General features: G+C 48.8%; 1 protein-coding gene across 2 annotated transcripts in view; it reads left to right on the top strand.

The window, feature by feature from the left end:
* Positions 1–25,067, top strand: part of STXBP5L (syntaxin binding protein 5L) — a 145,420-nt gene that overhangs the window by 10,393 nt on the left and 109,960 nt on the right. The window lies entirely within an intron of this gene.

Here is a 25,067-nt window from a genome sequence, read left to right on the forward strand (position 1 = left end):
TGACCAGAATTGCACACAGTATTCCAAATGAGACCGCACCATCGATTTATACAGGGGCATTATGATACTGGCTGATTTGTTTTCAATTCCCTTCCTAATAATTCCCAGCATGGCGTTGGCCTTTTTTATTGCAATCGCACACTGTCATGACATTTTCAGTGAGTTATCTACCACGACCCCAAGATCTCACTTGGTCAGTCTCTGCCAGTTCACCCCCCATCAACTTGTATTTGTAGCTGGGATTCTTGGCCCCAATGTGCATTACTTTGCACTTGGCCACATTGAACCTCATCTGCCACGTTGACGCCCACTCACCCAGCCTCAACAGATCCCTTTGGAGTGCCTCACAAGCCTCTCTGGTTCTCACCACCCAGAGAACCTTTTATAAGTGTGGCGTTTTAATTGTGTGTTAAGTGCTGTCAAGGCACTTCCAAATTATGGCGATTGTATGAATTAATGACTTCCAAAAGGTCTTACTGTTAACAGCCTTGCTCAGGTCTTGCAGACTGAGGGCCCTTGTGGCTGCCTTAGCTGAGCCACTCCATCTCAGGTTGGGCCTTCCGCTTTTTCCCTGCTGCCGTCCATGTTTCCTCGCATTACTGTCTTCTCCAGGGACCTTTGTCTTCTCATGACCGAAGTACAAAAACCTCAGCTTCGTCATTTTAATTAATGCTAAGTAATGTTGTTTTCAGGGGCCCTTTTGTAGAAAAATAGGCGGCAGAGCTCATTAGCATAACTCATCAGCAAATGCTGCCGCCCTCCCCCCCCCCACAGTCAAAAGCGACCCGGTGCAAGATAGGAGAGCCCCGGGCAAGCAAGGCCTGCATGGGCTGGTTAGAGACCCCCCACATTGTGTAATATATTATTAAATCCATATTCACAGAGTGTGCTCAATCTACAAATGGTATTTAAAAAAAAACAAAAAATAGAGCCCTGTGGTGCAGTGTGGTAAAGCTGCAGTCCTAAGCTCTGCTCATGACCTGAGTTCGATCCCAGTGGAAGCTGGGTTCAGGTAGCGGGCTTGAGGTTGACTCAGCCTTCCATCCTTCCGAGGTCGGTCAAATGAGTCCCCAGCTTGCTGGGGGGGGGGGGTGGTGGGGAAGTGCAGATAACTGGGGAAGGCAATGGCAAAACCACCCCGTTAAAAAAGTCTGCCGTGACAAGCAACGTCACCCCAGATTCGGAAATGACTGGCGCTTGCACTGGGGACTACCTTGACCTTTTCTACAAAAATGTACTTGTGGTATCAGAAGATGAGGTTCTGACACAGTCACTGCTTCAGAAGGTTTATTCTTTAAGTGCACAGAAGCCAAGTGGCAAAGTCCCGTACTGAGCCCCACCAATCCTTGCTAGAGTCTATAGTCCCGGAGCACGGGAGTAGGGTGTCCGTGCTCGGGCAGATGATACCTGTCAGCCCCTTGGCAGCCTCGCTGCTCCCCGGGTGAGTTCCAGTGTCTCTTCCTCATGGATTCTGGACCCTTCTCTCCTCTTCCCAGTCTCCCCTTTCCTGTCCAGTCTTCTCACTGAAGAGAGTGCCCTTGCCACTTGTTACCTCTACCCGCCGGCGTCTTGCTACTGCGCTCTGTCGGGCTCTCCCACTGCCCTGTCGGTGTGCTACAATATTATTAGTGACATACATCTCACATAGCCGTGAATATGTCAGAAGATTTCAAATACAGAGGATTCATAGAGAGGATGCGGGGGAATTGTTTTCTGTGGTCCCGGAAGGTAGAACTAGAACCAACGGGTTGAAATTAAACCAAAAAAGTTTCCAGCTCCGCATTAGGAAGACCGTTAGAGCGGTTCCTCAGTGGAACAGGCTTCCTCGGGAGGTGGCGGGCTCTCCTTCCTTGGAGGTTTTTCAACAGAGGCTAGATGGCCATCTGACAGCAATGAAGATCCTGTGAATTTAGGGGGAGGTGTTTGTGAGTTTCCTGCATTGCACAGGGGGTTGGACTAGATGACCCTGGAGGTCCCTTCCAGCTCTGTGATTCTATGATTCTAAATACACAGTTCCAATTACTGCATGATATCATCACATTCACTTTCAAGCGCCAGTCCATACTGTAGGAAACATCCTCAATGTCGTTAAATCTCCTACGGGTATCTAGATTTTAGTGCTCGTTTCAACGTAGGCCTTCTTCCGGGAAAGCCGCTGTGCGATATCATTTGTTGAGAGGTGCTGAGAACAATCAGTCGGAAGGTCCTGAAAGGAACCTTCTTAGCAGCGTTCTGTACGCTCAGTGGGGAATGAGTCTTCCTAGATCGCCGTGTAGCCACAAGAAGCTAAATATAGATTTAAGGATAGATCACACAGTGGCTTTTGTTTGTTTGCACAAACCTCCTTATTTCCCAGCAACAGAGAGAACTTTCCCCAGCAGAAAATAGCATGACACCAATGTTCTCTCTAGGCTGTGGAGTCATGTGAGCAAAAATTGTACTTTGTGAGCCGCTGGTATGAAAGCGGTGAGCTGCTGCATCAATGAGTGTGCTCGGGGGCCATTTTTCCTGAGCGAAGACAAAAATGTGTGAGCCAGAGGCTAAGAAACTGCAAGCTAGCTCACACTAACTCAGCTTAGAGGGAACACTGCATCATGACACCCCATTGAAGTCCCTCTCTTCCCCAAACTCTACCTTCCTCGGGCTTCCAAATCTTGGAACCAGCACAGTCCCAGCCAGTGAATTTCCACTGTGTGGAATCTATGGATACAGCCATGGCGGCTATGGTTCGATGTGGTCTGTTCTAGGCTCAGCGAACAGTCTTATCTCAAACCCGAGGCCATCTTCTCCAGCTGCAAATTCATACGTGAACGATTCTCTCCCTCAGCTGTTTCTGTGCCTCCTTTTGCAACCTTACGGTACCACCAGCCTATCTTCTGCTTTATCTCTGTGCCTAATGAAGATATACTCTGGCGAAGCCAGAACAAATTACCCACTTAGAATCAATTTCCTAGGCTGTTTGTTTTGTTTCTAAATCCTGCCCGGAGAGCCGATTTGATGTAGTGGTTGAGTGCACGGACTCTGGGAGAACCGGGTTTGATTCCTCACTCCTCGACATGCGACTGCTGGAGTGACCTTGGGTGAGTCGTAACTCTCTCAGAGCGGTTCCTCTCCAAAGCAGTTCTTTGAAAGAGCCGTCTCAGCCCCACCTGCCTCACAGGGAGTCTGTTGGGGGGGGGGAGGGGAAGTGAAAGGAGTGTTAAATAGTGGGTTCGATACACGAAGAGGCTTGGTTGTGGTGAATCAGAGCTCTTTGTTGTGATTACAGCATGGCAATGGTTAAATTAGGACTGCTATACTGGGCCAACTATATACACTCCAAAAGAAGGCCACAGATTTATACCCCGCCCTTCTCTCTGAATCAGCCTCTGAGCGGCTTACAATCACCTTTACCTTCACCTTTACAACAGACACCCTGTGAGGTGGGTGGGGGCCGAGAGAGCTCTGACAGAAACTGCCCTTTCAAGGCCAGCTCTGTGAGAGCTGTGGCTGACCCAAGGCCATTCCAACAGCTCCAAGTGGAGGAGTGGGAAATCAAACCCGGTTCTCCTAGATAAGAGTCTGCACACTTAAGCACTACACCAAACTGGCTCTTAAATTCCCATGCGTCGATCCTCATTGGGTCATTTGAACCAGCAAGAGGCTGGTGATTGGCTCCGGCTACCCATTGTTCCTAAAGGCTCCAATGAGCCAGGCAGGAACTCACAACCCTCATCAAACGCAAAGTCACACATACACGGCAAGGAGATTGTCGGCCGCTTTGAGACTCCTTTGGGTAGTGAAGGGCGGGGTACAAACCCAGTCTTCTCGTATTGCCTGTTATTTTTCCCAGCAGCCTTCCGCATTCAAAGACGTCTTCCTGAGTCCAGCCTAACTCTGGCTTCCTCCAAAGACGCCCTTTGGAAATGGCAGCGCCTGCATTGCCGGTCTAGCTCCAGCGGCCCTTCCTCCTGCAACTCACTGATGATCACTTAATAAAAGGTTATTTCTAATTAGCTAAGATCTCATCCGTCTGACAGGCCGTGAGTGCGGCTGAACTTTCCTTCTGACCGCCTCCTCCTGCAATTCTGCCAGTTCCCCTCCCCTCAAATGGCAGTCCTGGTGGGATATTTGGTTAATATAGAACAGTTATGCCCAGTCATAGAGCAGGGCTTTTTTTGTAGCAGGAACTCCTTTGCATATTAGGCCATGCACCCCTGATGTAGCCAATCCTCCAAGAGCTTACAGGGCTCTTAGTGCAGGGTCCAGAGATAGAATTCTAGCAGGGGCTCCTTTGCATATTAGGCCACACACCCCTGATGGAGCGAACCCTCCAAGAGCTTACAGGGCTCTTAGTACAGGGCCCAGAGATAGAATTCTAGCAGGGGCTCCTTTGCATATTAGGCCACACACCCCTGATGGAGCGAACCCTCCAAGAGCTTACAGGGCTCTTAGTACAGGGCCCAGAGATAGAATTCTAGCAGGGGCTCCTTTGCATATTAGGCCACACACCCCTGCTAGAGCCAATCCTCCAAGAGCTTACAGGGCTCTTAGTGCAGGGACCAGAGATAGAATTCTAGCAGGGGCTCCTTTGCATATTAGGCCACACAACCCTGCTGGAGCCAATCCTCCAAGAGCTTACAGGGCTCTTAGCACAGGGTCCAGAGATAGAATTCTAGCAGGGGCTCCTTAGCATATTAGGCCACACACCCCTGATGTAGCCAATCCTCCAAGAGCTTACAGGGCTCTTAACGCAGGGCCCAGAGATAGAATTCTAGCAGGGGCTCCTTTGCATATTAGGCCACACACCCCTGCTGGAGCCAATCCTCCAAGAGCTTACAGGGCTTTTAGTACAGGGTCCAGAGATAGAATTCTAGCAGGGGCTCCTTTGCATATTAGGCCACACACCCTTGATGTAGCTAATCCTCCAAGAGCTTACAGGGCTCTTAGTACAGGGCCCAGAGATAGAATTCTAGCAGGGGCTCCTTTGCATATTAGGCCACACACCCCTGCTGGAGCCAATCCTCCAAGAGCTTACAGGGCTCTTAGTACAGGGCCTACTGTAAGCTCCAGCAGGATTGGCTGCATTAGGAGGGTGTGGCCTAATATGCAAAGGAGTTCCTGCTCCAAAAAAAGACCTGCTTGTAAGTATCCATGCAGGAAAAAGTATGGCATCCAGTCACAAAAGCAGGGCTTTTTTGTAGCAGGAACTCCTTTGCATATTAGGCCACACCCCCTGATGTAGCCAATCCTCCTGGAGCTTGTCGTAGGCTCTGTAAGCTCTTGGAGGATTGGCTACATCGGGGGGGGGGTGTGGCCTAACATGCAAAGGAGCCATACCAGACTGAGGTCCCTACCCAGGGGTGGAATTCTAGCAGGAGCTCCTTTGCATATTAAGGCACACCTGCCTGATGCAGCCAATCCTCCAAGAACTTACAGGGCTCTTTTTTGTAAGCTCTTGGAGGATTGGCTACATCAGGCAGGTGTGGCCTAATATGCAAAGGAGCTCCTGCTAGAACTCCACCCCTGCCCCTACCCTTCCCCCATCCTCTCCTTCTCCCGGTTCCGCTCCCAAATCTCCAGGCGACTCTACCTGGCAACCCCGTCGGGAAACGCACGCTAACACTGATGTGGTGTCAAAAGCAGAAGGAGCAGCGGCCCTGAACAAAGACGGCTGATCGGATGCCCGAAATCAAATCAAGTCGCTCCAATCTGATGTCAGGGAAGAGTTTCCAATGCAATTAGTGCTTCTCTAAGCGTGATTGAAAGGCCTCTCAACAAAATTACTCGGATCGGCTCTACAATGAGAGAAGCTTACAATCGATACCGGCCTGCAGAAGTCATTAAAAGGCATAAACCGGGGTGGGGGGACAAAAAATACCCAACGTTCCCTCTAAGCTGCAGAGCCTTGTGAGCAAAAATCTACTTTGTGAGCTACTGGTATTAAAGTTGTGAGCGACTGGCATTAAAGTTGTGAGCCACTGCATCAATTAGCTTGCTCTAGGGCCATTTTTCCTGAGCTAAGACAGAAATGTGTGAGCTGGAGGTTTAAAAAACTGTGAGCTAGCTCACCCTAACTCAGCTTAGAGGGAACACTGCCTTTAACCTCCAAAACTAGGCTGAGGACTGGAGGATAGATCCAGAAAATGGGTCGGGCCGTTCTCTGATTTCCTGGAGTCTGCCAATCACAAACTGAGTGAGAAGCAGTAGAACAAAGGAGGAGTCAAGTGGAACTTTTAAGACCAATGAAGTTTTATGCAGAATGTAAGCTTCCATATGCATGCACATACTTCTTCAGACGAGGGGATAGGGTACAATGAGCTGACATACATATAACTGGTGGGTTAAGAGTATAAACTGATCCAAAGTTAGAATCAAAATGGCAAAACAGCGTAATAAATTGAAAGACCATTTGGTCTGGACAGCACGTGCATGGGAAACCAATAAAAGGTAATTGCTCTTGGTACAAGTCTAGGTAAAACTAAAGGACATGTATTTCCTAGTGGTGTTCTTGTCTACCTAATTCACTTTTTAACGTGCAACATGCATTCTAAACATCGTTCTATACATTCTAAACACCATCCCAGTTTGCTGTTAGAAAAAAGAATACATTAAAATATAGGAAAAACGGGTCAAGTATATGTAATGAGATAAACAGCCAATCTCTCTTATTCGAGTATGCCAATAGAAAAAATATTATTCTGCGTGAGAAGCCCTTATACGAACACACAGCGCTGCCTTATTCTGAATCATTCAGTCCATCAAGAACAGTCCATCTACTTCGACCACCAGTGGCTTTCCAGGGTGACTCAGGCAGAGATCTTTCTTTCTTTGGAGAGCCAGTTTGGTGTAGTGGTTAAGTACGCGGACTCTTATCTGGGAGAACTGGGTTTGATTCCCCACTTCTCCACTTGCACCTGCTGGAATGGCCTTGGGTCAGCCATAGTTATCACAGGGCCACTCCAGCAGGTGCAAATGGAGGAGTGGGGAATCAAACCGGGTTCTCCCAGATAAGAGTCCACGCACTTAACCACTACACCAAACTGAAGAAGAATTGCAGATTTATACCCCACCCTTCTCTCTAAATCAGAGACTCAGCGTGGCTTACAATACCTACATCTTCTCCTCCCACAACAGACACCCTGTGAGGTGGGTGGGGCTGAGAGAGCTCTCCCAGAAGCTGCCCTTTCAAGGACAACTCCTGCAAGAGCTATGGCTGCCCTTTGAAGGACAACCTTGTCCAGAGCTATGGCTGACCCAAGGCCATTCCAGCAGCTGCAAGTGGAGGAGGGGGGAATCAAACCCGGCTGTCCCAGATAAGAGTCCGCACGCTTAACCACGACACCAAACTGTCTGAAGGAGTGAGCAGTGACTCACAAAAGCCCAACGGGGCTACCTCTCTCGATCTGCATGCTGTGAGTCAAGGGAAGAGTTAACCTCAGAACGACATTGGATGCTCAGATGGTACCTGTGTAAATACACTGGATGTCACTGCACTGAAAGCATCTCCTAGGTACCCATGGCCTTAGAGAGCCTGCCGTTCCTATTGCGACTCCCTCTGGGAGCAGTTACATGCTATAGTCTTGCCACCCTACCCATTTTAGGCAAGCCACGTAAAGCAGGTGCCTTATCGCCGCTAGATCGGCACACGTCTTAGATCGGCACACATCTTAGATTCTTGCCCTCTGCCCCTCTATATGCCTTGTCTATCCAGATATTTTAGGGTTTTTTTGGAGACGTGTTTCTTGGCCCCCTTCCTTGCTCGCTCCTGAACAATTTTCTCTGCCTGCGACACTCCCAGCAGAATTATAATTCCCTGTTAGGCAGCGACGGCGTGCTGTTTAAAAGTTTAATCATGTAAACAACTTGGCAGCAGAAGCTAGAAGCAAAAAGGCCAGGAATCGATGGACTGGCCTCCAAGAGGAGGAAGATGTGATGGGGGGGAAGTAGATTTACCCAGCCTTCATTTCTTCCCCGTGCCCAAGAATGCGCTACTTTGAAACCCCAAAATCGGTCACACGAAACATCAGGGGTCATTTTGTAAAAAAAATAAGTGGCAGAGCTCATTAGCATAGCTCATTAGCATATGCCACCCCACCCCAGCCAAAAGCAACCCGATGCAAGACAGGAGAGCCCCGGGCAAGCGAGGCCTGTTTGGGCTGGCTAGAGAGCCAGCCAGTCCAAGCAGGCCTTGCTTGAAGAAGAAGAAGAAGAAGAAGATATTGGATTTATATCCCGCCCTCCACTCCGAAGAGTCTCAGAGCGGCTCACAATCTCCTTTACCTTCCTCCCCCACAACAGACACCCTGTGAGGTGGGTGGGGCTGGAGAGGGCTCTCACAGCAGCTGCCCTTTCAAGGACAGAGTCTCAGAGTGACCTACAATCTCCTTTACCTTCCTCCCCCACAACAGACACCCTGTGAGGCGGGTGGGGCTGGAGAGGGCTCTCACAGCAGCTGCCCCTTCAAGGACAGTCTCAGAGCAGCTCACAATCTCCTTTCCCTTCCTCCCCCACAACAGTCACCCTGTGAGGTGGGTGGGGCTGGAGAGGGCTCTCACAGCAGCTGCCCTTTCAAGGACAGAGTCTCAGAGCAGCCTACAATCTCCTTTACCTTCCTCCCCCACAACAGACACCCTGTGAGGTGGGTGGGGCTGGAGAGGGCTCTCACAGCAGCTGCCCTTTCAAGGACAACCTCTGCCAGAGCTATGGCTGACCCAAGGCCATGCTGGCAGCTGCGAGTGGAGGAGTGGGGAATCAAACCCGGTTCTCCCAGATAAGAGTCCGCACACTTAACCACTACACCAAACCGGCTTGCCTGAGGCACGCCCACAGTCCAAAGGCCAGCAAACCACCTCCTGCTCAAAATCACATCAGAAGTGGAGAAAGGGTGGCATGGGCTTCTCCAGGGGTTAATGAGGGCTGCTGGAGGTGTGGCAGCTGGCTGGCTGCCCGCTCTCCTAATCCAGGGATTGTTCTGCAGCTGCAGCTACTATTCAATGGACAAGGTAGGTGGGGAGGAAGAGGGGGAATCCACAGGAAGGTTCAGGAGCTGTGCTCCTGTGAGTTCCTGCTGAATCTGAGGCCTGGAAAATGTTAGATTTACGCTCTGGTTCAGAAATGTATTATTAACCCGGATTATCAAAGTACCAGGTTCAGAACGCTGCTCTCAATATTTTGACATGTGCCCCCTCCAAGTTTCCATCATAAGCTATGGCTGCCAAACTCAGGGTGCGACTGGAGATCTCCTGGGATTACAACTGATCTCCGGGCCACAGAGATCTGCTCCCCTGGAGACAGTAACTGCTTTGGAAGGTGGACTCAGTGGTATTATGTTCCACGGAAATCACTCTCATCCCAACCCCACCCACCTGGACTCCACCCCTAAAAACTCTAAGAATTTCCCAATCTGAAGCTGATGTATATCCATATTATTTGATTAACCCTTGACAGGTGAGAGCCACCTGTGTGACTAGGTGAAATGCAAAGCCTTCTGCGGTTCACAAGGGTAGATTTATGAATATCCCGTATTCTGATCGACCCTGGTCCTGCACTTGAGGCAATAGTGATACTTCTCAAATGCCCACTTTATGAGGATAAATACTTCTCAAATGCCCACTTTATGAGGATAAATACTTCTCAAATGCCCACTTTATGAGGATAGAATAGTGATTCTTCTCAAATGCCCACTTTATGAGGATCTCCGAGCTCTTTCTTATTCCCCCTTCATTCAGCTCGTCATTCTGAGTTTTCAAGTCTCAGTCACTTTGGATTTTTTTTTTAGGTTGCTGTCGCGTATGCGGACTCAAGGAAAGACTGAAATTGGAGCCAGACGAACGGAGCTTGGGGACAATGGACAGCAGGATCCAAATCCTTGCTGCCCTGCACCAATCACAGGCCCCTTGCTGGTTTGAATGATCCAATAGCGTGCTTGCGTGGGAACCCTGAGTTGTAGATAGTTAGCCCAGTTCCTCAGTCTTGAAGTGCAGGCTACCTTATGCTGTACCAAATAAAGAACATAAGTACGTAAGAGAAGCCATGTTGGATCGGGCCAATGGCCCATCCAGTCCAACACTCTGTGTCACACCAACCGTCTGAAAAGCAGAACCGCCAACATAGTAATGGTACAGCACTGTGGAATAGTTTTTAAATTTTAATTGTATTAATGTTTTATAGATTTTATTGACTTATTGTTTTAAATCGTGTAAACGACTGTTGTAAGCCGCCCTGAGTCCACTTGCGGAGAGGGCGGGATAAAAGTTTAATGTAAATAATACACACACACACGCACACACAAACACACACACACTGTGGCTAATAGCCACTGATGGAGCTCTGCTCCATATTTTTATTTAACCTTCTCTTGAAGCTGGCTATGCTTGCAGCTGCCGCCACCTCCTGGGGCAGTGAATTCCACATGTTAATCACCCTTTGGGTGAAGAATACTTCCTTTTATCCATTTTAACCCGACTGCTCAGCAGTTTCATTGAATGCCCACGAGTTCTTGTATTGTGAGAAAGGGAGAAAAGGACTTCTTTCTCTACTTCCTCCATCCCATGCATTATCTTGTAAACCTCTATCATGTCACTCCGCAGTCGACGTTTCTCCAAGCTAAAGAGCCCCAAGCGTTTTAACCTTTCTTCATAGGGAAAGTGTTCCAGCCCTTTAATCATTCTAGTTGCCCTTTTCTGCACTTTCTCCCATGCTATAATATCCTTTTTGAGGTGCGGCGACCAGAATCGCACACAGTATCCCAAATGAGACCGCACCATCGATCTTCACTACCGCCTCGCCTCTTCCATGCATCGAACCTGCTATATTACAATTGCGCTACCTCCCCCCCCCCATTCCTTTGTCTCTAGCCAGTGTCTTTCCAGCCCTTTAATCCTTTCACTGTTTCTGCTGCTCGAGGGCATCGATTCATAAACGGCCAGCCCTAGACTGTCTCGCGCTCCAATTAAGGCTAACTTCCGGAGCCCCCCTCCCAGCACTGATAATGTCATTGAGTCACATGGGGGTGTCCAATTCGGTGCGCCCCAGAAGGCTGGTGCCCTAGCCGATCACCTAGTTTGCCTAGTGGCAGGTCCGTCCCTGTTCGTGAAAAACATAAGAACATAAGAGAAGCCATGTTGGATCAGGCCAATGGCCCATCCAGTCCAACCCTCTGTGTCACACAGTGGCAAAAAAATTATATATACACACACACTATGGCTAATAGCCACTGATGGACCTGTGCTCCATATTTTTATCTAAACCCCTCTTGAAGGTGGCCATGCTTGTGGCCGCCACCACCTCCTGTGGCAGTGAATTCCACATGTTAATCACCCTTTGGGTGAAGAAGGACTTCCTTTTATCCGTTTTAACCTGTCTGCTCAGCAATTTCATCGAACGCCCACGAGTTCTTTTATTGTGAGAAAGGGAGAAAAGGACTTCTTTCTCTACCTTCTCCATCCCATGCATTATCTTGTAAACCTCTATCATGTCACCCCACAGTCGACGTTTTTCCAAGCTAAAGAGACCCAAGCGTTTCAACCTTTCTTCATAGGGAAAGTGCTCCAGCCCTTTAATCATTCTAGTTGCCCTTTTCTGGACTTTCTCCAATGCTATAATATTCTTTTTGAGGTGCGTCGACCAGAACTGCACACAGTATTCCAAATGAGACCGCACCATCGATTTATACAGGGGCATTATGATACTGGCTGATTTGTTTTCAATTCCCTTCCTAATAATTCCCAGCATGGCGTTGGCCTTTTTTATTGCAAACGCACACTGTCTTGACATTTTCAGTGAGTTATCTACCATGACCCCAAGATCTCTCTCTTGGTCAGTCTCTGCCAGTTCACACCCCATCAACTTGTATTTGTAGCTGGGATTCTTGGCCCCAATGTGCATTACTTTGCACTTGGCCACATTGAACCGCATCTGCCACGTTGACGCCCACTCTCCCAGCCTCAACAGATCCCTTTGGAGTTCCTCACAATCCTCTCTGCTTCTCACCACCCAGAACAATTTAGTGTCATCCGCAAACTTGGCCACTTCACTGCTCACTCCCAACTCTAAGCTTTGACAGGAGAAAGGAAAGGACAGGAAAGGGAACCCCCAATCTTAGTGGATACGGATTATTTCATTTTACATGCGTTATACCGCCTTTGTCTTTTATCCCACCTGTTCCACTGCCATCGTTTGCCACTGAAACACAAACGCACATACTCCGTAATTTCTTTAAGGGTTCTGTGATATTGTATACTGTAATTAAGGCAGGCAGCCATCTCTGTTCTAGTCCATTTCCTTAATTAAATTTAAACTGCCTGTTTCTCCTCAGTCGACTACCGCAGCGAGTTAACACTTAAAGAGCACCCACTTCTGCTGCTCTGGACTCCTCTCAGTGTTGCCAGCTCTGGCCTGGAGAATTCCTGGGGATTTAGGGGTGGTGCCTGTTGAAAAAAGGAAAGGTCCCCTGTGCAAGCACCAGTCGTTTCCGACTCTGGAGTGACGTTGCTTTCACAACGTTTTCACGGCAGGCTTTTTATGGGGTGGTTTGCCATTGCCTTCCCCAGTCATCTACACTTCCCCCCACAGCAAGCTGGGTACTCATTTTACTGACCTCGGAAGGATGGAAGGCTGAGTCAGTCTCGAGCTGGCTACCTGAAAACCCAGCTTCTGCTGGGATCAAACTCAGGTCGTGAGCAGAGCTTAGGACTGCAGTACTGTGGAGAGGGCGGGATAAAAGTCTAATGTAAATATACACACACACACACTGTGGCTAATAGCCACTGATGGACCTCTGCTCCATATTTTTATCTAACCCCCTCTTGAAGCTGGCTATGCTTGTAGCCGCCACCACCTCCTGTGGCAGTGAATTCCATGTTAATCACCCTTTGGGTGAAGAAGGACTTCCTTTTATCCATTTTAACCTGACTGCTCAGCAATTTCATTGAATGCCCACGAGTTCTTGTATTGTGAGAAAGGGAGAAAAGTACTTCTACGGGGCTCTTGGTGTCTGTAGAAGGGGGGGTCTAAAGAGGGATTTTTGCCTAGACCAGGAGTGGCCAAACTGTGGCTCCGGAGCCACGTGAGGCTCTTTCACATACATTGTGTGGCTCTTGAAACTCCCACCGCCCTGTCAGCCAGCTTGGAGAAGGCATTTGTCTCTTTAAATCACATCTCCAAGCCGTCAGCCAGCAGCTTGGCGAATGCATTTAAAGTTGCTTTCTTTCCACTTCTCCCTCCCCCTCCCTCATCTTCCTTCCTTGTGGCTCTCAAACACCTATCGTTTATTCTATGTGGCTCTAATGAAGTCATTTGTTATGAAGGCCGGATTTGACATAAATGAGACCTTGTTGGGCCGGGCCATGTGTACCATGAAATGTAATGCCAGGTAGTGGAGATACAAACTTTATAAAGGACACAAACACGATTTTTTTTTTTAAAAAAAAAACTAAAATAAAACATGCTTACAGTATTAGCACTCTTGCAATACTGTGGTCAGTATCAAAGCAAGCTCTCTCCCACATTCCTGCCCAGGGAGTCTCAGCCAATAGAGGCTTTGCTCAATAGCTCCTGTGAGATTGAGAAATCCTGGCAAAGCCAAAGGACAATAGGTACCATAGAGCTTTCCCCTCCCAAATGGCTACAGCGTCCGGAAAAACCATAGAGTTTTCCCAGAAACACCTAGAGTGGCTGCCATGCAACGATGTTTGGGGGAGGGACGGTGGCTCAGTGGTAGAGCATCTGCTTGGTAAGCAGAAGGTCGCAGGTTCAATCCCCGGCATCTCCAACTAAGAAGGGTCCAGGTAAGTAGGTGTGAAAAACCTCAGCTGGAGACCCTGGAGAGCCGCTGCCAGTCTGAGAAGACAATACTGACTTTGATGGACCAAGGGTCTGATTCAGTAGAAGGCAGCTTCATATGTTCATATGATGTCAGTTCCGGGTGACGTCATCGCGCCTCGCATGCTGCACGCATGTGAAGAAAGTCCCCCACTGGAGGCGGCGAGGGATTTGGCAACCCTAATTGAGAGGTTGCTTCTGGAAGTCATTATGCCCCTCTTCCCCCATAATTTCAGTTTTGCCTTGAGGGAAATTGAGTTTTCTTTAAAAACACAGATAAGATATGGTGCCAGCCAATACTCCCTCTAAGCTTTGGAGTCTTGCGAGCAAAAATTCTACTTTTGTGAGCGACTGGCATTAAAGTTGTGAGCTGCTCTGGGGCCCTTTTTCCTGCACTACGACAACAATGTGTGAGCTGGTGGCTAAAAAGCTGCGAGCTTTGAGGGAACACCAGTGCCAACCTCCAGGTGAAGCCCAAAGCTCTCACAGGATTACAACTGGTCTCCAAGCTACAGAGATCAGTTCCCCTGAAGAAAAATGACTGCCTTGGAGGGTTTTAATGGTTTAATATGCCAGAGGTTCCTCTCTTCCCCCAACGCTGCTCTTCCTTCACCACCACATCTCCAGGAATTTCCCGACCTGGTACTGGCTGCCCTATAAGTTGGCTGCATTTGTTGGTTTTTTAAAAAAGGAAAAGCCGGTGGAAGCGGCTTGTGCCCTATGGGTTTGATGCTCCGAGTGCGAGCTCGCTGCTTTCTGCTTGTAGGCAAGCATTTCCTGCATTGCCTAATGTGTTCCTGTAATTCCTCCTCCGTTTTGTAAATAACAGAAACCTTATTATGTAGACGGCCGGAGTCTCCAGGATGCACTCGAGCTCTAGGAAGGAAGGCTTGGCAGAGCATCCAAAGGCCGTCCTAGTTCTGAACAAGAGAGAGCGAGGCTAGAAACGGGGGCACCCAAGGGAGAATATAGAATATCCCGAGAGACGAAGCAGAAAAAGACTTTTTTGGGGGGGAAACCCCCCGAAATGACCAGGAAAATAAAATGGAGAAATTGCATATTACCAGTAACTCATTGGTAGGTTTGGTGGAGAAAGAAGAAAATCCACGAACAAGGGGAAAATGACGGATGCTAGCGGTTTGGAGAAGGGGGAAGTCGCTTCTCTTTAATGGTGGCTGAATGTGTGAAAATGGCGGCTTGAAGCTTTGCAAGCATGGAGGTAAACAGGACGTTTTTTTGTAACAGGAGCTCCTTTGCATATTAGGCCACACACCTCTGCTGTAGCCAATCCTTCAAGAGCTTTCAGGGCTCTTCTTCCAGGGCCTATGTAAGCTCTTGGAGGATTGGCTACATCAGGAGGTGTGGCCTAATATGCAAAGGAGTTCCTGCTACCAAAAAAGCCCTGGAGGTAAATAACATCATTTTGTCAATAACATACTACTGAGCCTTTATTGAAGAGACAGGACATGTTTTCCTCCAGGGAGTTGGCAACCCTAAATAATAGGCCTATGTGATGGAATCCAATAGCATCTTTAAGACCAACAGAGTTTTATTCAGGTTGCGAGCTTTGGTGTGCACGCACACTTTGTCAAATAGCATGGAAGAATCAGACTTGCCTGTCCGTATATTTATAAGCAGGGATGGAATTCTAGCAGGAGCTCCTTTGCATATCAGGCCACACACCCCTAATGTGGCCAATCCGCCAAGAGCTTACAGGGCTCTTTTTTGTAAGCTCTTGGAGGATTGGCTACATCAGGAGTGCGTGGTCTATTATGCAAAGGAGCTCCTGCTAGAATTCCACCCCTCTTTATAAGGCAGAGGTTGAACAGCAAATTGGCATGCAAGTGTACAATATAATGAAATGTTTCAACAGTTGCAAACAGAAATAACAAGCTGAGCTCATAAGATTATTATAATTTAGATTCAATTCCGGGAGAAAACAGGCCAATGCTTCAGTGTCAGCTAGCCAGACCTCACCAGATCTCATAAGCTAAACAGGATCTGCTATGGCCGGTATGTGGGAGGGAGACCTCCAAGGATTATCAGGGTCACAACATGAAGGCAGGCAAAGGCCAATTTCCTCTGAACATCTTACCCTGAAAATACCACTGGGTTGCCCAAAATCAGCTATGACTGGACAGCAAAGGGTAGGGGGAGTCCCCAAGCCCTGAGTGAAGTAACAGAACAAAGTTTGGGTCAAGTGGCACTTTTAAGTCTGTGACGGAACCGGCCCGATTCTGCCTTCAGATCCGGTCCCATCAACTCCCTTTTGAGAGAGCCAGTTTGGTGTAGTGGTTAAGTGTGCGGACTCTTATCTGGGAGAACCGGGTTTGATTCCCCACTCCTCCACTTGCACCTGCTGGAATGGCCTTGGGTCAGCCAGAGCTCTGGCAAAGGTTGTCCTTGAAAGGACAGCTGCTGTGAGAGCCCTCTCCAGCGCCACCCACCTCACAGGGTGTCTGTTGTGGGGGAGGAAGGTAAAGGAGATTGTGAGCCGCTCTGAGACTCTTCGGAGTGGAGGACGGGATATAAATCCAATATCTTCTTCTTCTTCTTCTTGAGTTGCCAACTCCTGAAGGGAGGTAATCTTCTTCCAGCCACTAGGGCACGCTGCCACCACCTGTTCAATTTAGGGGTTTCGACCGAGAGGAACAGGACTCCCAATCCCCCTTGCCAGTTCTGAGGCCTGGCCTCAAGATCCTCTGCCCAGCCAGCACCTAGTTATGACAGAGACCAAAGTCCTTCTTTGGGAGACCCCTGGAGGATTGGCACCCTTGCCAACTGTATGTCTTCCCCCTTCCCTGGACTCTCCTCTTGCAGTAGCGTGGTCTAAGGTGGGTGGGGAAACTATGTGGTACAGAGGGACTACCTTTTAAAAAGACAAAACATTTGTATACAACTATATACAGGCGTTTTAAAATAGTGAATAGAATAATCTGGGGACTTTGGGGGTGGAGCCAGGAGACATTAGGGGTGGAGCCAAGATCAAGGCTGTGACAAGCATAATTGAACTCCAAAGGGAGTTCTGGCCATCACATTTAAAGGGACGGCACACCTTTTCAATGCCTTCCTTCCATAGGAAATAATGAAAGATAGGGCACCTTCTTTTGGGGCTCATAGAATTGGACCCCCTGGTCCAATCTTTTTGAAACTTGGGGGGTATTTTGGGGAGAGGGATTAGATACTATACTGAAAATTTGGTGCCCCTACCCCAAAAAACAGCCCCCCCCCCAGAGCCCCAGATACCCGCAGATCAATTCTCCATTATTTTCTATGGGAATAAATCTCCATAGGGAATAACAGAGTTCCCAGCAGACATTTCCCTTCCCTCCCCCCGCTTTCTGACGACCCTGAAGCGGGGGGAGGGTCTCCAAACCGGGGGATCCCCTGCCCCCACCTGGGGATTGGCAACCCTAGTTCCTGCCCAGGATTTTCCCTCCTGCAGCCTTCTGGGAGACCAGCGTGAAAGACTTCCTGTCTCTCTAGGAGGCCTCCTCAGAATTGCTGCTTCCAGATAGGAGGGGAGCAGGAAGGAGGAAGAGACTAGGCCCCAAAGCCTGCCTAGAGTTTGAGAGACTCCTCCAACCACTCCCAGACAAACGTAGGCCCAAAATGGCGTTTCTCCACAAAGTCCAACAAAGTTTAACTCGGGCTATAAGCCTTCATGTGCATGCCGGTGAAAGCTTATACCCAACATTAAATTTTGTTGGTCTTAAAAGTGCCGCTGGAGTCAAACTTTGTTCTGTTGCTTTAAACCAACACTGCTATCCATAGACTTTTCAAGGTGGTGGTGTGGGGGGGAAGATGAGCAAAGATTTAATAGCAAAGCAGTTGGTTTCAGTTAGTGAAATTGTGCCAAGCTGAAAGTTTTAACCCAGGCGCGTCAAACGTGCAGTCCGAGGGCTGTATCAGGCTCCCGGAAGGCTCTTATCAGGCCTGCAAGCAACTCACTGTCATCTGCTTCTTTCTCTCTCTCTTGCTTCCATCTGCATTAGTGCTTGCTTTATCAGGCTTGTTCAGTTGCACAGGAGCTACAGAGCAAAGCTTTTTTCTCCATTGGCTGACCAGCGCATGAAGCAGTTTATGTACAAAAGCTCACGATGCCCAGCCATTTCATGTTTTGGCTTGGGTCTTAGGCTCAACGCATTGACCATGAGATTTCTGTAATAAAAAGGTAAAGGTAGTCCCCGGTGCAAGCACCAGTCGTTTCCGACTCTGGGGTGACGTTGCTTTCACAACGTTTTTTACGGGGTGGTTTGCCATTGCCTTCCCCAATCACCTACACTTTCCCCCCAGCAAGCTGGGTACTCATTTTACTGACCTCGGAAGGATGGAAGGCTGAGTCAACCTCGATCTGGCTACCTGAACCCAGCTTCCGCCGGGATTGAACTCAGGTCATGATGAGCAGAGTTTAAGACTGCAGTACTGCAGCTTTACCACTCTGCACCATGAGGTTCTGTAATGAATGTCAATAAATCAAAAGTAGGTTTGTGACTTACACAACACTTGAACAGCATACGCCAGATTGCTACGGCACAGACATTGATGCAATAATTCATAGCAAGAGGTGTCAGTTATCAGAGACTGTTAAATAAGCAAAATATTGCAAGAGTGCTAATCTTTTAATCATCTTTTAAGTTTTAAACAAATCTTTAATTGCGTTTGTCTGTGTCCTTTATAAAGTTTATATCTCTGCTATCTGAAATGACAGTTTATGGCACACATACCCTCTACATGGGGCTGCCCTTGTGCCGAACCCGGAAGTTGCAGCTAGTGCAGAATGCTGCGGCCCGGCTGTTATTGGGGCTCCCAAGATGGGAGCACATTTGGCTGGGGCTCCGGGTTCTGCACTGGCTGCCAATAATATACCGAGTCCGGTACAAGGTGCTGGTTATTACCTTTAAAACCCTATATGGCCTAGGACCTGCCTACCTGAAGGACCGTCTCTCCCCACATGTTCCCCAGAGAGTATTGAGATCGGGAACCCAAAACCTTCTCGTTATCCCCGGGCCAAAGGAAGCCCGCTTAAAATCTACCAGGGACAGGGCCTTCTCTGTTATGGCCCCTTCCTGGTGGAACCAGCTGCCGGAAGAGGTGAGGGCCCTGAGGGACCTTGCTCAGTTCCGCAGGGCCTGTAAGACAACCCTCTTCCAGCTGGCTTATAACTAATCGGCACAAGAAACTAAGTGTGGTTCTATTAGACTTCTGTTATTCCTAATGTTTTTATGTTTTAAATGTTTTAACTGTGTTAAATGCTTAAACTTAATTTTTATGTTGGATTTTATGGTGTGAGCCGCCCTGAGCCACTTGGTGGGAAGGGAGGGATATAAATCATAAATAAACTAAACTTTTATACGTTGTAAGCCGCCCTGAGCCACCTGGTGGGAAGGGCGGGATATAAATCTCAAATAAATAAATAAACTAAAAAAACTAAAACATGGCCTGGCAGCAGGCCTGGCCCAATAAGGTCTCATTTATGTCAGCTCTGTCTCTCCGAACAAATGAGTTCAACACCCCCGTTTTAACCAATTTCTTCCCCCACTTCCAGTAATCCCACACTGAGTCACTATTTGGTAGCAGGAACTCCTTTGCATATTAGGCCACACACATCCCTGATGTAGCCAATCCTCCAAGAGCTTACAGGGCTCTTCTTCCAGGGCCTACTGTAAGCTCTTGGAGGATTGGCTACATCAGAGAGGTGTGTGGCCTAATATGCAAAGGAGTTCCCGCGACAAAAAAACCCTGGGACTCATTCCCCTTTAAAAATCGCTGGCTCTTGTCTGTTTCAAACCTCCGTTTCTGCACAATCCCTGCTCCTTAGTGACTCGTTCGTTTCTAAATCAAAAACTGAAAAGTTGTTCCCCGCCCCCCCACACGTCTATAGAGCACACAACTTCACTCTTTCAGGTAAATCACCTTCCTCAGATAAATTATCCACCCACTCTCAGCGAGAAGAGCCATTGAATTCTTCTCGAAAGTCCCTGTCTCACGTTAGACCACATTAGGCAAAACTACCAATTGAAAGGAATTCGGGCTGCTCAAGCTCAAAACATTCCTTTCAGCTTCGGATAGCTGCTGGAGGGCCCTTAACAGCCTTGTTATCTGTTTAACTCGCCTTGTATCTCCATTTACGTTCTCGCCTTAAGGATTTCCAGGAGACGTTTTGAACAAAAAAAATGTCCTTTCCCTCTGAGGATAGCTTAAAAAAAGAAGAAGAAGTAAACACATGACTGTCTGGGTGCCAGCAATCACAATGACTTCACCGCAGCTCTTGTGGGAGAACACGATTCACAGGGATCCAGCGGCGAAGTTTGCAAACATGAAATTCTGTTGGAGACGGGGCTTTTTTCGTAGCGGGAACCCCTTTGCCTGTTAGGCTACACCCCGCCAGTGTAGCCAATCCTCAAAAGGCTTACAGGGCTCTTCGTACAGGGCCTACTGTAAGTTCCAGGAGGATTGGCTACATCAGGGGGTGTGGCCTAATATGCAAAGGAGGTCCTGCTAGAATTCCTTACAGGGCTCTTCGTACAGGGCCTACTGTAAGCTCCAGGAGGATTGGCTACGTCAGGGGTGTGTGGCCTAATATGCAAAGGAGCTCCTGCTACAAAAAAAGCCCTGGTTGGAGGGTGATAAGTGGACCTCTCTTTAGGGCTTTTTTTCTGTAGCAGGAGCTCCTTTGCATATTAGGTCACCCCCCTCCCCGATGTAGCCAATCCTCCCAGAACTTACAGGCTCTTCTTACAGGGCCTACTGTAAGCTCCAGAAGGATTGGCTGCATCAGGGGTGTGTGGCCTAATATGCAAAGGAGTTCCTGCTACAAAAAAAAAGCCCCCGTTGGAGGTATGATTGGCTGGGAAAGCGACGAGTTGAACAACTGTGGACAGGCAGGACTCGTGTAAATGTACTGCTCTAGATGTGCTTCTGTCAGTGACTTAGTAATGAGGGTTGCCCAGGTAGGGTTGCCAAGTCCAATTCAAGAAATATCTGGGGACTTTGGGGTGGAGCCAGGAGACATTAGGGGTGGAGCCAAGATCAAGGCTGTGACAAGCATCATTGAACTCCAAAGGGAGTTCTGGCCATCACATTTAAAGGGACGGCACACCTTTTAAATGTCTTCCTTCCATAGGAAATAATGGCTAGGGGCACCTTCTTTAGAGGCTCATAGAATTGGACCCCCTGGTCGAATCATTTTGAAACTTGGGGGATATTTTGGGGAGAGGCACTAGATGCTGTACTGAAAATTTGGTGCCTCTACCTCAAAAAACAGCCCCCCAGAGCCCCAGATACCCGCAGATCAATTCTCCATTATTTTCTATGGGAATAAATCTCCATGGGGAATAACAGAGTTCCCAGCAGACATTTCCTTCCCCTCCCCCCGCTTTCTGATGACCCTGCAGCAGGGGGAGGGCCTCCAAACCGGGGAATCCCCTGCCCCCACCTGGGGATTGGCAACCCTATGCCCAGGGGTGGCATTCTAGCAGGAGCTCCTTTGCATATTAGGCCACACACCCGTGATGTAGCCAATCCTCCAAGAGCTTACAAAAAAAGAGCCTTCTAAGCTGTTGGAGGATTGGCTACATCAGGGGTGTGTGGCCTAATATGCAAAGGAGCTCCTGCTAGAATGCCACCCCTGTGGTTGCCAACCACCAGGTGGGGCCTGGAAACATCCCTGAATTACAACTGATTTCCAGACTACAGAGGTCAGTTCCCCTGGAGAAAGTGGAGGCTTTGGAGGGTGGACTCTATTGCCTTCTAACCGAGGTCCCTCCTAGGCTTGCCAATCTCCAGGTCCCAGCAGGGGATTCCCCTGGTTTTGCAGGCTCTTTCCCGTGCCCAGTCAGCTGGCCCGCCCGAGCTGCCATGTGCCTTTCCACTTCAGAAGGCTAGAAGAAGCTTGGGAAGGCTTTCTGATGATCCAGAAGCGGGGGGAGGGCCTCCAAACTGGGGGATCCTCTGCCCGCATCTGGGGATTGACTAGAGTTGCCAAGTCCAATTCAAGAAATATCTGGGGACTTTGGGGGTGGAGCCAGGGTGTGGCAAGCATACTTGAACTCCAAAGGGAGTTCAGGCCATCGCATTTAAAGGGACCGCACACCTTTTAAATGCCTTCCTTTCATAGGAAATAATGAAGGATAGGGGCACCTTCTTTCGGGGCTCATAGAATTGGACCTCCCAGTTCAATCTTTTTGAAACTTGGTGGATATTTTGGGGAGAGGCATTAGATGCTATACTGAAAATTTGGTACCTCTACCTCAAAAAACAGCCCCCCCAGAGCCCAAGATACCTGCAGATCAATTCTCCATTATTTCCTAGGGGAATAAATCTCCATAGGGAATAACAGAGTTCCCAGCAGACATTTCCCCCCCCCCTTTCTGATGACCCTGAAGCGGGTGGAGGGCCTCCAAACTGGGGGATCCCCTGCCCCCACCTGGGGATTGGCAACCCTAGGTGTGGCATCCCTACTGAAGCCCCGGATGCGCCCTTCTCAGCCCAGCTGGTGTTGAGCTCAGGGCAGGGCAGCTGTGTTGGCGCAGGCTGCTTTGGGGACTCCAGAAGGGCCCTAGCAAGCCTCGGTTTCGAGAGTTCTTCTTGGCAGTCTGCAGACTCTGCTTAACTTTGACCTTATTTAGGCCTGCGTCTGCCCACCTTCCAGTCCCTCCGTTGCAGGCTGCCGCTGCCGGTACACGTGTGTAGGCTTGAATTGCCAAAGAGAGGAAGGCAATGAGGTAATGGTACGCTATTTATAAGCATCCTTGGATCTATGCAGGCAGGCAGCTTCGGTTCAGCAGCTCCTGTTTTCTTGGCAAGCCATCTAGGCAAACGCATCTCTTTGTACATGCATTAAAAGGGGACCAGTGGCTGGGAATAAATTTAGATTGCTGGGGGACTCTCCATCTCAAAGGGCGTTTTCCTAAGAAGCCCTTGTTTGGACCAGATATCTTCTTGGATCTGTTTATCTGTAGCCCACCCCATCCTGAAGGCCTGGAGCATGTAACAAAGCAACCACCGCCCAGTAAGAAGGAATAAGAATAGCTCACGGAGAAGCTGATAACTCAGTGCAGTTAAATTAATTAGGGGCAAATGTTATGAATGTAGGGTTGCTAGGGTTGCCAATCCCCAGGTGGGGGCAGGGGATCCCCTGGTTTGGAGACCCTCCCCCCGCTTCAGAGTCGTCAGAAAGCGGGGGGGGGGAGGGGAATGTCTGCTGGGAACTCTGTTATTCCCTATGGAGATTTATTCCCATAGAAAATCATGGAGAATTGATCCGCGGTATCTGGGGCTCTGCGGGGGGCTGTTTTTTGGCGTAGAGGTACCAAATTTTCAGTATAGCATCTAATGCCTCTCCCCAAAATACCCACCAAGTTTCAAAAGGATTGGACCAGGGGGTCCAATTCTATGAGCCCCAAAAGATGGTGCCCCTATCCTTCATTATTTCCTATGGAAGGAAGGCATTGAAAAGGTGTGCTGTCGCTTTAAATGTGATGGCCAGAACTCCCTTTGGAGTTCAATTATGCTTGTCACAGCCTTGATCTTGGCTCCACCCCCCCATGTCTCCTGGCTCCACCCCCAAAGTCTCCTGGCTCCACCCACAAAGTCCCCAGATATTTCTTGAATTGGACTTGGCAACCCTAAGGGTTGCCAATCCCGGGGTGGGCAGGGGACCCCCCCCCCGGTTTGGAGGCCCTCCACCTGCTTCAGGGTCATCAGAAAGTGTGTGTGGGGGGGGGGGGGATATCAGCTGGGTACTCCATTATTTCCTATGGAGACCGATTCCCATAGGGAATAATGGAGAATTGACTTGCAGGTATCTGGGGCTCTGAGGGAGCTGTCTTTTGAGATAGAGGCACCAGATTTTCTGCATAGCATCCAGTGCCTCTCCTCAAAACGCCCTCCACGTTTCAAGAAGATTGGGCCAGGGGGTGCAATTCTATGAGCCCCAAAATGTGCCCCTATCCTTCGTTATTTCCTGTGGAGGGGAGGCATTTAAAAAGTGTGCGGTCCCTTTCAATGTGATGGCCAGAACTCCCTTTGGAGTTCCATCATGCTTGTTAAAACCTTGCTCCTTGGCTCCACCCCCAAAGTCTCCTGGCTCCACCCCCAACATCTCCTGGCTCCACCCCCAAAGTCCCCAGATATTTCTTGAATCGGACTTGGCAACCCTATATGAATGTGCCTGCAGTTAAGTGAGTCTGTTGTGCGGCCTGCTCGCTCTTTCATGCATTATGAACATGTACTGCTGAGTAGGGATCCCAGCCTCCAGGAGGGGCCCGGAGATCCCCTGGGATTATAGCTCATCTCCAGTCTCAAGCCTCCGATACCCATAAATTAATTTTCCACTATACCCTAAGGGGGGCTTGGACCCCCCCCCCGCTTTCTGCTAATCCTGAAGCGGGAGTGGGGAGTACCTCCAAATCAGGGGTTCCCCTAACCCCACCCTGGGGATTGGCAACCCAATTACCACAGAGTGGAACCCAGTCTCCCAAATTAACATCAAGCCTGGTGGTGATTTTTGAGGCTGAACTGAAATGCATGTTAGCAGTCCTGCAGGAAGGAAGGAAGGAAGAAAAGAAAGAAAGAAAGAAAGAAAGAAAGAAAGAAAGAAAGAAAGAAAGAAAGAAAGAAAGAAAGAAAGAAAGAAAGAAAGAAAGAAAGAAAGAAAGAAAGAAAGAAAGATGCTGTTGCAGCTTCATGTTGTTAAGTGTTGGAAAAGGTGTACAAAGAAGATGACACTGCAGGGGGCAGCAAGAAAACAATTAGATAGGATAGTGCGGTCAGGAGGGTCTTATTTTATTTCTGTTTGAGAACTCTGACTTCTTGACAGTGGTTGGTGCCTTCCCCCCCCTCTTCATTTTCACCAGGCCTAAACCTGAGGGTCGTAGGATGTAGAACTTGGGGTGCCAAGGCCTGAAGCCTGTGTGTGAGCAGGGAAAGGCTGTCTTGAGGGGCTCACAGGCTGCTTCACTCTAATCTCAGGATTGTAACATTACCTCACAAGGTTGTTGTGAGGGAACAATGGAAGACAGGAGAATGAGATAGGCCACTTTTGGCATATAAATCAATCAATTACATTTAATGTGGGATCCTAAAAGAGCATCTATTAGGAAGAACTTCCTGACCATTACAGCGGTTCCTCAGTGGAACAGGTTTCCTCGGGAGGTGGTGGGCTCTCCTTCCTTGGAGATTTTTAAACAGAGGCTAGATGGCCATCTGGCAGCAATGAGGATCCTGTGAATTTAGGGGGCGGTATTTGTGAGTTTCCTGCA

This window comes from Heteronotia binoei, chromosome 4 (assembly GCF_032191835.1).
Source record: "Heteronotia binoei isolate CCM8104 ecotype False Entrance Well chromosome 4, APGP_CSIRO_Hbin_v1, whole genome shotgun sequence".
Taxonomy (NCBI): Eukaryota; Metazoa; Chordata; class Lepidosauria; order Squamata; family Gekkonidae; genus Heteronotia; species Heteronotia binoei.